Source organism: Triturus cristatus, chromosome 7, assembly GCF_964204655.1.
Source record: "Triturus cristatus chromosome 7, aTriCri1.1, whole genome shotgun sequence".
NCBI classification, from domain to species: Eukaryota; Metazoa; Chordata; class Amphibia; order Caudata; family Salamandridae; genus Triturus; species Triturus cristatus.
Genome location: NC_140590.1, coordinates 639,181,055 through 639,194,871, shown reverse-complemented (window position 1 = coordinate 639,194,871; position 13,817 = coordinate 639,181,055). Strand labels below are relative to the sequence as shown.

Sequence of the window (13,817 nt, the reverse complement as noted above, 5' to 3'; positions counted from 1 at the left end):
GGTCCTTTTTTTGCACTGCCCTTACCTTATTAGCACCCACTTACCCCACAAAGAGTTGGTTGTCCACCGGGAACTCTTTTGTGAAGTCAAGGTAGAACAACAACGCTCTTTCTGAGTCCAGTCGGTTGAGATGCTCCTCCTCTTTAGAGGGATGTAGGGGAGCAAGGAAGGGGTCAATGTAATTGATTGACTCAGATCAAATGGGGTCACAACGTTTTGTAAAAAGGAAGCCCTGGTGCAAAGCACCACTTTGTCTGGAAAAGCCATCAGATAGGGAGGCGTGCAAGATAATGCCTGCAACTCACTCAACCTCCGGGCAAATGTAATCCCCACTGAAAAGGCTGTTGTGATGGTCAACAGCCAGAGGGGACAGTTATGGAAAGGCTCGAAAGGAGCACACATTAGGTAGGTGAGGACTAAATTAAGGTCCCACTGTGGCATAACAAAGGGCGTGGGTGGAAGTGACTCAGCCCTTTTAGAAACCTATGTACAATCAGAAACTTATGAGAGGGCTGGTCTGACATCCACAAAAAAGCAGATGGAGCAGAGAGGCAACCCTTGAGAGTTCCCAAAGCAGAGCCCTGCTAAGCAAGGGTCAAAATGAATAAAAAGACAGTGGAAAGAGAAGCAGAGAGAGGGTCAATAGACCTTTCTGCACAGTATAATACAAATTTCTGCTAACAGCAGGCGTATACCCTCTTATTGGTGGTCCACCTAGTGGCCAAAACACATTCCATACCTAGGAATTTCAAAAGCCATCAACTGCCACCGCTCAATCTCCATGCATGGAGGCGCAGAGTCGACAGGTTCAGGTGGAGAAACCTCCCCTGCTGCTACAGAACATCCTCCCAAAGGGGCAACCTGATCGGAGGATCGATGCTAATCTTCAGAAGCTCTGGATACCAGACGCTCTTCGCCCAGGCCGAAGCCACAAGAATGACCTGAGCCCGGTCGCTCCTTATGATCTTCAGTACCCTGGGCAGGAGTGGTATTGGCATAAAAGCGTACAGCAGGTCTGAGCTCCAATCGCTACTAAAGGAGTTACCGAGTAATAGCCGCCTTGGACCCTCCAGTTATTGTTGATACAGGGCGTTCTCTTTGGTGGCAAAGAAATCTAAAAAAGGTTATTCCCACTGATGAAAGAGACCTTGCGCCACCTCTGACTGGAGTCGCCATTCATGATCTACCAGACATCGATGGCGGAGTTCATCCGCCCTGGCGTTCAGAGAAGCTCCCAGGTGGTGAACCACTAGGGTTACGCCCTGCTGTTCCAGCCATGTCCAGAGACGCAGGGCCTCTCGACAACGGGTTCACGACCCCAACCCGCCCTGCTTGTTGCAGTACCACATGGCATTGGTGTTGTCCATGAACACCTGCACTAGCTTTCCCTTGACAGAGAGAAGAAATGCTTTCAATGCCAATCGAATCACTCGGAGCTCCAACAAATTTAGGTCGAGTCCCGACTCAGCCGGAGACCAGTGCATCCTGATTTCCACCTCTCCCAGATGCCCGCCCTATCCCAGAAGTGACATCTGTCACAACAGAGATATGGTTGGGGAAGGGAGAGGGGTCTGCCATTGAGCAAATCGCGGTTTGTCAACCACCATTGCAGATCTCTCGCAGTTCGTTCCGAGATCTGGACCACGTCAGTGAGATTTCCCTGATTCTGTGCCCACTGCAACTTCAAGTCCCACTGCAGACCCTGCATACGCCATATGGCATGCTTTACTAACAGGATGCAGGAGGCCATGAGGCCCAACAGCCTCAGAATCATTCTCACTGAAATCCAGGATAGAGGCTGAAACATTGGTATCACAGTCTGTATATCCTGAACTCGCAGTTTGGGAGGAGAGGGCCGGAACTGCAGAACAGCTGCGTGAAAGAGAGCATCTGAGAGGGAGTCAGTTGTGACTTCGACACGTTGCTAGTAAACCCCAGCAAATGCAGGTGGTTTGCTGTAGTCTGGAGTTGGGAGACGACTGCTTGGGACAGCCTTCAACAAACAGTCATCGAGATAACAGATAGCAATGATGGGAAGGCCGGACGGGGATGTGGAAATAGGCATCCTGCAACTACAATGCTACCATCCAGTCTCCCGAGTCCAGAGCAGGCAGAAACTGAGCAAGGGTGAGCATCTTGAACTTCTCCTTTTTGAGGAAGTAGTTGAGGGCCCCGAGATCCAGGATAGGTTGAAGGCCTCCATCCCTCTTTGGAACCAGAAAATAGCGGGAATAGCAACCACAGCCTATTTCTGGACCGGGGACCCTCCCGATGGCTCCCATGGCCAAGAGAGTCTTGACTTCCTCGTGGAGTAAGGCAAGGTGATCCTCCGTCAGCCGATCGTAATTTGGAGGCATGGGGGGGTAGTCTGGAAGGGGAGGGAGTAGCCCCTCGATCTATATGCAGCACCCACCTGTTCGAGGTGATATCTTGCCAATGGTGGAGGTGATGGTGTATCCTGCCACCAACTGGGCATCCACGATCCAGAAGAATCGGACTCTGAGGGTTTTACGGTGGAGGAGGGGGTTGTGGCTTGATCAGACTTCTGGCCACCTGACCCACGAGTTGTGGCGCACCGTGTCCACAGAGTTACTGAACTTGCAGGGTCCTCCGGCTGGAATAGGGATGGCGCAGTTGGAAGCCCCTTGCATAGCCACAAAAGGGGAGAAAAACAGACACAGGCCGGGATGACGTGGTGAGTCCTTAAAAACGCTCAAGCAATACGTCCGCTTTGTCTCCAAAGAGACGGGAGCCATCAAAGGGCATGCCCATAAGATTAGCGTGGACATTCCCCGAAAAACCAGACATCCTAAGCCAGGCGTGGCGCCTACGAGCCAGCGTCGAGGAAATTACTCTGCCTAGCAAGCCCGTCGTATCTAATCCACATCATATGTCAAACTTAGCCATATCTCTCCGGTCTGTAATGGCTTGGGAGAGGAGAACTCGGTTCTCCTCCAACACTCTGGGCAACACTTGCGCAAATGTTTCCCATAGAGAAGGGGAGTAACGGTCCAAGAGGCATGCAGTGTTTACCAACCACAATGCTAGGCTGGTGGAAGAAAAGATTTTCTTATCGAAGCTGTCCAGTCCTTTGGAATCCCTGTCCAGGGTGCTGAAGGGAACGCGTGTGGAAGTGGAGGCTTGGACCACCAAGCTCAGTGGAGTGGTTAGAGAGGAAAGCCGGGTCACCCGGTGCAGAGTGGTGGCAGCGTGCAATGGTTCGATTCACAGGAGCCCTTGTGCTGGGCTTGGACCAGGTGCCCAGTAGAACGTATGTTAAGGCCTCGTTGAAAGAAGTAAGGGTTCCGAAGAGGAGACACCAGGCTGCAGGACCTCCGTCAGAACGTTAGTTTTGACTGCCACCGTAGGAAGCTGCAGGTCTAAGACCTCTGCAGCCCTACGCATCACCGTTGCGAACGATGCTCCCTCCACCGTAGCCATGTTAGGGGAAGACAGCATGTCCGAATCTGGGAAGGTGTCCAGGTCGCTGGCATCACCCAGGTCCTCATACCAGTCCAGCTCTTGATTGGGTTTCAGGATTTTTAAGGGATCCTGCTGCCCCTCCCAATCTTCATGATCTATGCCTAACCCTTCAGAATAGGGCAGGTTGAACGGCATGGAGACGTACGGCTCCGTCGATGCCGGTGGACGCCCAACCGGCACAGTGTCGTCTGGAATGGTGATGGAGGAGACACCAGTGACGCCGAGGATCTTTACGTCAGACATGCTCCAGAGAAGGTCACAGAGGTACAACCGGCACCGATCTGGATCCGCAAAAGGATCCAAAAGAAGGCCGTGACCGGAGCTGAAGGCGCAGAATCCACTGGGTCTCCTGCAGCTGAACCTGCAGGGCCTTAAGGCGCATCGGCAGGAACAGGCCACCCAAATATGGTGGACATGGCGTCATAAAGTTCTTTCAGTTGGGTGGGGGTCACTCCTAGCCCCAGAAAGGGAGGGAAACGCTGAGTCGACCCGGAGCGAGGGCAACGAACACCGAGGCTCCTTTGTCTTGTCATGTGAGACTGGGCGAAGCCACAGCACGCTTCAACTTATTGTGCTTTTTATCGTGCTACTTACTTGACCACGAAGACTGAGGAAGAAGACTTCGACCCCCCGGAACAGTGCTCGGACCTTCCTTCGACCGAGACCAGGAGTGAGATTGACGAGGAACCTCTATGGTGCGAGACAATGGCCCGTGATCCGCTTTAGGGACCACTCCCTAAAACCCTACAGCGCCATGGCCTAACAATCGGAGCACGACTTTGTGTCGTGGTCGCGCTCCAGGCATCAGAGGCACACCAAATGGGGGTCCGTGACCGACATAGCGGGGTAGCAGACACCGAACGGCTTGAACCCAGAGTGTTTCTTACTTATACCTAGCACACCAAAAGGAGTCAACAAAAAGTCAAAAAGGCTGTCAAAAAGTGACAGGGGTAGCTCTCTTAGACGGATCTGTGCTGGCTGGCGCATAAGGAAAAGAACTAACGTCAGCGCTCCGGGGTGGTGCCTTTATAGACGACACGGACGTCACTATGATGACGTACGATGCCTAGGACGTCATGTGGAGTCGACCAATGCCACCTATTGGCGCACAGGGGTACTGCTATCAAAAATCTTCTGGATCCAGCCTGATGCCTGGAAGTTCAAAGGTAAGGTATCTGCAGCTAGAGGTCTCTATCAGATTCATGTTTTTAAAATATAAATAACTGTTCTAGAGGATTGACTCTCTGAGAAACATGTATGATGGGGTGGGTGAGGAAATTCCTTATAACCAGCCCAAATAACATTGATAGGAACCCAAAATTTCCTCACCACCATCTTTAAATCCTTTAGAGAGCTACCTTGATAAGTCTATGGAGTGGATATTGGTTTTCGGTTTTTGTTACTGCAAAGAAAGTTTCTTTTTGAGAGAACTGGTTTAACAAATCATACATTGCTCATTAATTTACCTTCAAGTGTCATTTCAACAGGTCGGTATGCAGAAAATAGTCTTAAATTAAGCAAAATCTCCTGTAAGAATATGGCAGGCTCCTACAAGCACGAGAGTCTGCATTGCTTAACAGTGAGACTTATTATCCTATCATCACAAGATGCTTCCCAATTTGGGAACAAATAAACAAGCTCCATCCGAGTTATTAAACGGGGAGCGATCTCAAAATTTCCTTCATAGGTAGACTTCTCATTTACCAGTCAAGTATTCATATTACCAAATTTAGTCAAATCAATCAGCAAACTAAGGAGGCATGATTGAATATCAACATTTACTTTGTTGACACATGAGCAATGCCACACATTTTTATGACCTCAGAAAAAAACACAGGTCACGAGGATACCTTCAGTCCAATAAAGGTACATCTACATCAAATATGAAGCACAGAGATTTAAATCAAAGGCATACGCCATATATGGGTTGAATGGTTCTGGCACAAACCTCCACATCAAAACCTCTCTCAACATTCTGGTTACATAACATTCATCGAACTTTAAGTAGTAAGAGTGTGACAAACAGGTGAATGAGAAGGTATTGGAAACACGCCCATTTGCGAATTTCTAGGACAAGGTTTCTAGAACTGCAACAAAGTTTAACAGGACTGTGATGCACTTGGACGAGAAGTATCACGCTATTTGTCCCTCAACACCTAAATCTACAGCGGCAGTCCCTGTTTTCATACAAACAGCTGCAGTAGTATATATAATTTCACTCTAAACAGACGGAAAACATATTTTGCACTGTCAAACCTTTAAACCACCAACAGCACTATCAACTATAGGTAAACATTCACTAGGAACTCTTAGTATATACCTGGTGAATGATATTATCTATTCCCAAACTACCATCCAGCCAATGGCAGAGAAGTCTAACACAATCTATTGCCAGTCTTATGAGAGGGGAACAACACCCTCACCACAAGACTACTACCCCAATAACCATAACTTTGTCACATTTGTTCCTTCTGGGCGCAGCTGAAATCCTAAGATTGCTAGGAAGTAAACTATTCACCATAGCACCCAGCTTTAAATACAGCCAAAGATGTCCCACTCCTGGGCTTGTATCATAGAAAATAATGTCATATGGTAACCTATATAATAACATTTCAATTGTTACCCAAGGCCAGGAAAAAAATAATAAAGGAGAATGAGTGCTGGACATCAAACAGGATCTTCCGTTTTAAATTTAAATTCACAGTAATACCCTAAATGCCCACCTTTTTGCCATTACCAAATCCACAGACTGATCCTTAAAACAAAAAAGTAACCCAAACATATATTAAGACATTTGTGGTGCATTGAAAGTGTGCGACCTTTGGTTGTAGGCTTCTAAAAGATTTCTTCACAGTCATTAACCATCACAGGTTGTACTAATATGTTTGCAAATAATATTTTTATTTCTTCAGGAAGACTGCAGATATCACAAACACCTAAATATTACATTTTATGTGCCATTCACACACAGAAAATTTATGATAGAAGAGATTCAGTTTAAAGTCTTGAGCTCAAGAAGGCAGCACACCTTTTCAATCAGTGTCTTGCGGTTGTTGCAGCTGATCTTGATCAGTAAGCAATACATATATATCTTTTGATGAACAATTGGCTTGACAGTGGTTTGCCATTAGAGGGATCCCTTTGGGGAAGTAACTCAATGCGCCCTACAACAATAATACGAACGACAATATACTGTGAACCTGTAGAATTTATTTTCTTAGTCAATAGAGAACTCAATTTCTGCAAGCCATACATAAAAACTACAGCTTTATTTTATTCCAAAAGATGCTAATGTTCCAGGTGTAATGAATGTTAACACTGCACTACAGATCATGGCTTAATGCAGCTCATCCATTTATACCGGTTGCCTGTACCCTTATTGAACACAGATAATCTACTATGCTTCACCTGAAAATATTCCAGACTGTGTGGCAACCTTTTTTCAGGTATCAGCAAGTACAAGGAAATTTATTTGGTAAACTAGAACAAATTTTCCTTTAAATGACCTATTTTTTTTAAAAGTACTTTTTATTTCGATGCTTACTGTATTATATTGTAATCTGGCTGCCCGTGGGCACCAGCGATTGCTTGTGTTTCTTTGTTGTTTACATCGAATGAGCCTGTTCGCTGTCCAGTAACAGATCACCATTAAATGTAATTTGATGTCTGCATCAACCAAGAGACTGATTTTTCTCTCGCCTCTTAGACATACTGAACATCATTCAAACGTACTGTATCATCAGTGCCACTAGTGGTGTTCTTGAAAATTTGTCTTTGCAACAAAAAAAACGTCCGACTCACATCAACCCTCAAAAGAAATGCCTTCTCAAATATACAATGTGCGTGCAACTTACAATTGATAATTTCCTTGAGCTTTCCATATCTTTCGGTTGCCAGCACATAAGATTTATATGCATAATGATTAATTAACATTCCATTTGATGGGAGAAGACAAAGCGCTGTGATATTCACTTTCTGCAGAGCTATTAAAGTAACTACACAAACCCCTCAGGTATTTTGTGATGATTATACCTTAACTGACTGTTTTGTACTGCGCCTGGAAGATTATATTTAAGGAACTGCTGAATTGCATTCTAACCCTAAATATTTAACCAATTATGGGCTTCTGGTTGTGTTCCAAATTAGAAGCGACTTCCCAGGAGTGTCACTATCCACAAGAGTTAGGAATCAGATAGTTTGGGAGGAAAATGACTGAGTATTGTTCTGTATCGGTTGGTATTGCTCGATCAGTGTATTTTTATTTGTGTGCTTTCTTGTGCAAATTGTTAAATATGCAGGGTTTACCAACTACCCATCTTTTAATTCTTGTAACACATATTCAAATCAGGAAAATGAAAAAAGTGATTGGTGAAGCTTTTTGTAAGGTATATGCAATGTTGGCCACAGCATTTTCTAGGATCTTAAAGAGTTCGACAATAACAAAATATTTACGTGACTGAATTTCACTATACCTAGAAAGAACAAACTACTTACCTTCAGTAAGCTATTTCTGGTGGGTACTCTAACCACTGATTCCTCATATGGCGTCAGAATGGATCTCGAAAATTCAAAGAAGTGCTCCTGTGTGCTGGTAGGTGGTGGCATGCAACTCTACGTCAACACATTTCCGCCCTACAAGTGATGATCGAAGCAGCATATAAGCACCAGCGATGTGTGTAGATTTCAGTTTCTTTCAAGAAATCTTTTGCGCCATCAGGTACTTATGGACGAATTGAACAAACCAGTGTGAAGATTCCTAAATTGGGATCGTTTCAGATTGAACAGAGAACAAAAACAAAAAAGGGAGGTGTTAGGGCAGTGAGGAACCTGCAGTTAGAGTATCCACCAGAAAGAGCACTACTGAAATAAGTAACTCGCACTACTAATGGATACTTCCAACCACAGGTTTCTCACCTTCTGAACAGATACCAAAGACGTGTCTCCTAAGATGGAAGGGCTGTGGAATTGTTCAGACTAAAAAGTCCTGCATGATCGAGGGAGCAAATTGGCAATTCCTACTTACCAGAATGTCAAAGCACAAGCGTCTATCACTCTGAACTGATGCTCACGTACCCACATGCCAGATATCCAGGGCAAGTACTGTGTGCCAATAAAGTGGTAGCAGTTTTGGCTCTGGTGGAGTATGTCCGTAGGCCGCATGGAGGCTACTTCTTAGCCAATGCTTAGTAGATCATAAAGCAGAGGAGTAGTCATCGAGAGACGTTTGTTTCTCCACCGCTTTCCCCTTCTTTGGCCCCGAGAAACCCAAGAACAGCTGATCGCCCACTCGATGTCCTTAAGTAAAATTGATGTAAAAGCCGACTGGGTCCAAACAATGAAAGCCGTCTTGCTCTTATGAGGGATGAGGCAGAGCAAGCAGGTCGGAAGAATGAAGGCTTTTCCTATATAAAAAAAGGGTCATCACCTTTGGCAGGAATGCCGCTCGAGCCCCAAGCACCAGTTTGTCTGGGGAAAAATGTGGAAGATGAAGGCTGGATCGAACGCTGCGTGAAGTCCACTTACCTGGTGTACGGATATTGTTGCCACCAGGAAGACCATTACGAGCAACCAACATCTGTGCATTGGTTGAAAGGGGTACACATCACAAAGGTGAGAAATAATTTCTAGTCTCACTGTGGAATTACAGAGAGTGTTAGAGGAAATATTCTGCAAACCTTTTATAAAACTCATCACAACTAGTGATTTGAACAAAGACAAAAAGCCGAAAGGCAACCTTCAACTGTGCCCAGACCAAGGCTATGCAGGGCCAAAAAACAAAGCAAACACCACATCAGATTGTTTCGCCTCCAAGGGGACTAACTGCCATGTACCACACAATGCCACACACTTGTACCAGCACCAAGCATATACAGATTTCATGGAAGGGCAGCAAGCAGCTAAGATGAAATTAATGAACTCAGAATACATATCAAAAAGGGTCAACTGCCGCCTCTCAACCGCCACGCATGGAGATGTAGTTTGTGCAGGCTTGGGAGCAAGACCCGCCATGCTGCTGCGATATTAGGTTCTCGCACAGTGGGAGTCTGATTAGAGAGGCCCCCTTGGTTCTGGGCCCACTGAGACGTCAGATCCCACTAAAAAGCTCGCGAGTGCCATCTGGCATGATCGGTGAGCAGGATGCAGGAAGCTAACAGGGCAAGAAGCCCTAGAGTCACCCTCACTAAGATCCAGAGCAGAAGTGGAACAATCAGGACCATAATCAATTGTCCTGGACTCCCTAGTCGAAAGAAACGTTTGAAAGTGCACCATATCCAGGATGTCTCAGATGATAAGGAGCCTCTGTGAAGTAGTCAGGTGTGACTTCAGCAGGTTGATCCAGAACCTTAACGATGTCAAGAGGTTTGCAGTTATCTGGAGGTGGTCTGCGACCAACTGACGAGCCTGACCTCAACTACCAGTTGGGGATGCAGGTAAAAGCTGGTACCCCAACCTCTTCAGATGGGAAGTGACCACCACCATGACCTTTGTTAACACCGATGGGGAAATGAAGAGTCCGAAAGGGAGCATTGTCAAGCTGAAAGTGCTCATGTCCCACCTTGAACCGCAGGAAATGTCTGCAAGACAGGGATGTGAAAAGAAGTCTCCTGCAGGTCCAATGCCCCTATCCAGTATTCAGGACACAGGGCAAAATGAGCCTGGGCCAATGTGAATATTTTGAATTTGACTTTGCGCAGGTAGACACAGAGAACTAAGGCCTACAATAGGATGGAGGCTTCCACCCTTTTTTTTAGACCCAGGAAGTAATGGGTATAACAACCAGTCCCTACTTCCAATGCCCAACCCCGCTCTACAACTCCTTCAGCCGAAAAAGCCTGCACTTAAAGGGGTAAGATGAACAGATGGTCCTCCAACAGGTATTTCCCTATAGTGGCAGGCCAAGAGGAATGGCAGGACATTATCCCATTGGACAACCTACAGAATCCATTTGTCACATGTGATATTTTGTCGCCCCGTAAAAAAGTGGCCGATTCTGCTGCCCACCGGTTGGTTGTACTACTAAAGGGGCACTAAAAGGTTTTTGCGATTGTTACTGGAGGGGCTGAAGACTGGAAGAAATGCTGTCCCTGAGGGCCAGGTCCTTGTCTGCCAATACACTGCCCTGACCTTGAAGGGACTGGGAAACCTGCTGCGTGGGCAGTGAGGGCTGACCCTGTATATATATATATATGTGCTAGGCCCGTAGCATATCCCCTAGTAGAGTGAAACCGCTGTGGCAATTGCCGGACTTGAGCTGAAAGACCCAGAGAACATGCTGTGGCACAGCTTGCTTTAAATCGTCCTAGGGCCAAGGCCTCCAAACCGGCAGAAGTCGGCAAAACCCATGTCCAGTAAAGATGCCTGGGCGTCAACGGAGAAACCCATGGACCTCATCCATGCGTGGTGTCAAAGCACCAGGCTAGCTCCCATAGCACTGCCCAGAAAATCTGTGGTGTTCAGGACAGAGCAAAAGACAAATTTGGCAACAGACTATCTTAAATGTTATGGGCTAAGGAAGCCCATAAGTCTTCTGAGACTAAAGGTAAGATCTCACGCACCATTTACCAAAGTGCATGGGTATAATGTCCAAGGAGGCAGCTCGCATTAACTGATCTCAAGGCAAGACTGGCTGAAGAGAAAATACCCATGCCAAAGGTATCCACTTGTTTTGACTTAAAAGGGGAGTGGTTGGAAAAGCCCTAGGGTTCACTGTACTGGTGGACCCCTGCACCACCAAACTTTTCAGGGTTGGGTGTAGGGTCAGAAAACTTGGATTGACTGGACAGGTCTATCACAACTTGTCGGTTGACTAAGGGGCCAGAACACAGTTTAGTGCAAGCACACAGCAGTGCGTCACGGCCTCATTGAAGGGCAAAAGAGGTTCAGATGTTGCCTGGCCAGACTGTAGGACTGCCTTGAGTACATTTATTTTAACCGCCATGGTGAGGATGAGGAGATCAAGGACCTCAGCACCACCTCCTAATAAGGGTCACAAAAGCAGTGCTTTTTTATGTTAATGGGCTAAGTGAGGTGGCCTTTAACTAGCCTCCTGTAACTCAATCTGCCAGTTGTGCTTATCATAATGTAGTGCAAATTCATCCCCATCCCTACCGCTGTCATCCCATAAGACTTGCTCCTAAAAGAGTTTAAGCCAAAAGGATGTGTAATGTGAATAGGCAGCTGTGGTGTTGGAGTTTGATTAATTCAATATAGATTGTGGAATATTAACATCTGGACGGGGTTGCGGCCAAGCAAAAGTTAAATTGGATAACTGTAGGCTGTGGGTTCTCTTTCAGTGTCGGTGGCGTTGATGCCTGCATCTATATTTAAGGGGCTGATGTGGGTTGTGACAAGAGCAAGACGCCGGTGCAGAAACTGAATGAATTCAAGGGGCTTAGATGGAGCAGAGGGCAAACCCGCCAATGGTAACACAATTGTGGGGCCCTGTTGATACTTAGGGCCCAAAGGCTTTCAGAGGGAGCTGGAAGTATGCCAAAAATGTGTAGCATAGCATCTTGAAAGTTTTTGACTTGCTGTGACATTGTAAAATGGGCCCAGGAACTCAAGGTGCACTGGGAGGAGAAATGGAATCACCTACTCAATGGAAGAAGAGCGAGTCAGAGGCACAATGATGTCCTCACGCTAACCAGAGAGTGGCGGTAAGGCGTTGAGTTCCGCTTGAACTTCTTAAGTTTCTTCTATAACCTAACCGAGGACTTCGACCTCAGGAATGACTTCTGGACCAGGAGCCGGTCCATGCTTTTGATTGGACTTGAAGCAGGATGGCCTTCAGGTTCATCTGGGAGCAGTCATTGCAGGCTTTGGAATCATGAAACAACCTTACGCACCAAAGGCACACCTCATGGAGATCTCTCACTAACATCTGTTTGCAACAGTCCTGCATAACTTAAAATGTTAGACTTAGGTGGTGACATCTCTTGCACAATGGAAATATTTTCAGAAATAAAACCGCATCACAGCTGAAGAAAAAGAGGAGCAGAGTCCCAGATCTACTTCTGAAGGCATGGAAAGAAGAGGAACTGATGTCAGTGCCCATAAGGGGCGCTTATGTGAGGCTACTTTCATCACTTTTAAGGCAGAATGGAGTTGGTAGGAGTTGCATGGCGCTACCAGCCATCCTTTTGTAGCACAGCCTTGCATTTTCTAGATCCAGTCCTGCACCTGAAGATATTCCTAAGGTGAGGAATCTGCAGTTAGAAAAATCCATCAGAAAAATATATTTACACTCAAAACCATGAACATATTTCTATTTTGGCATGCATCACTAAAAAGTGGCAAGTGTCTCTGGTGTGCAAGAAACTCAGGTTTAGGACAAGTTGACATAATTTGCAAGAAGTTCTACCAGTGCATTCAACATTGTTTTTAATCACTGGGATGGTGAAAAAGGATTTACGAGCAGCGCACTATTGGCTAACCTCAATAGGTTAATCTTCATGGAGGGAATTAAAAGCAAAATAAAAAAGGCATTAAGTGCAGTTTTAGCCTGGATGGTCTTGCATCAATCTATTTTGCCAGCTAACAAGTGGACTATCATCCATTTCAAGGCATGGGAAAATGTCACAGCAGAATTTTTTGTCTTTTTTCAAATTGCCTTAATCTGTATGAAAGTTTTAAAATGTCTTACTATTGTGGCATTTCAAGAGCAAGACACTAAGCTAAGTACAAAAGGTTATGATGTATAATAGTGGGTGCCTATCTTGTAACAAAAATCTAGTCTGTGTGTCATTCTCTTGTGTAAACTCTGACAGAAGATTTAGGGCTGGCTATTACCAATGCAATCACCAAGCTAGGATGATCAGGATCATCCTTGCCATGCACTCCATTAGTTTGGCAATGACTTTTGCAAGAAGAGTAAATAGCAAAAAGAAAGATCTGTGGGCAGCTGATCAAAACGGAATTCGTTTGCACCTTGCATACCAAAATGTCAACATTTGCATTTTATGTTGTGAAAGGAGATCTATTTGTGGTAAACTGTAAATCTATTTCTGCAAGTTTCTGTTAATAAAGCTTCCTACACATCTGCTTACACTTTTAAAATTTCCACACCTGAAGATAAACTGCATGTTGTAGGTCTGTAACTAACATTAAATAAATTGAGCTTCAAACGAGTATGTTTTGTATACTGCTCATACCTATCGGATGAGATGGTACCTGGTGGTCGTGTCAGTCTGTGCCACAACTGTTCAGATGTGAGCGATACAAGAAATAACTCTTGGTCCCAAAATGTTTATCTACTAGGACTCTTCTTCCACTTCCTTCCTTTTTTATAACACTGTGAAATGGCTCATATCAACGCACCATACCAGCATAAAGTC

At 45.7% G+C, this 13,817-nt stretch overlaps 1 protein-coding gene across 3 annotated transcripts in view; it reads right to left on the bottom strand.

Annotated features, from left to right (window-relative positions):
• Window positions 1-13,817, bottom strand: part of HELZ (helicase with zinc finger) — a 2,003,166-nt gene that overhangs the window by 1,390,411 nt on the left and 598,938 nt on the right. The gene's annotated exons all lie outside the window — the stretch shown is intronic.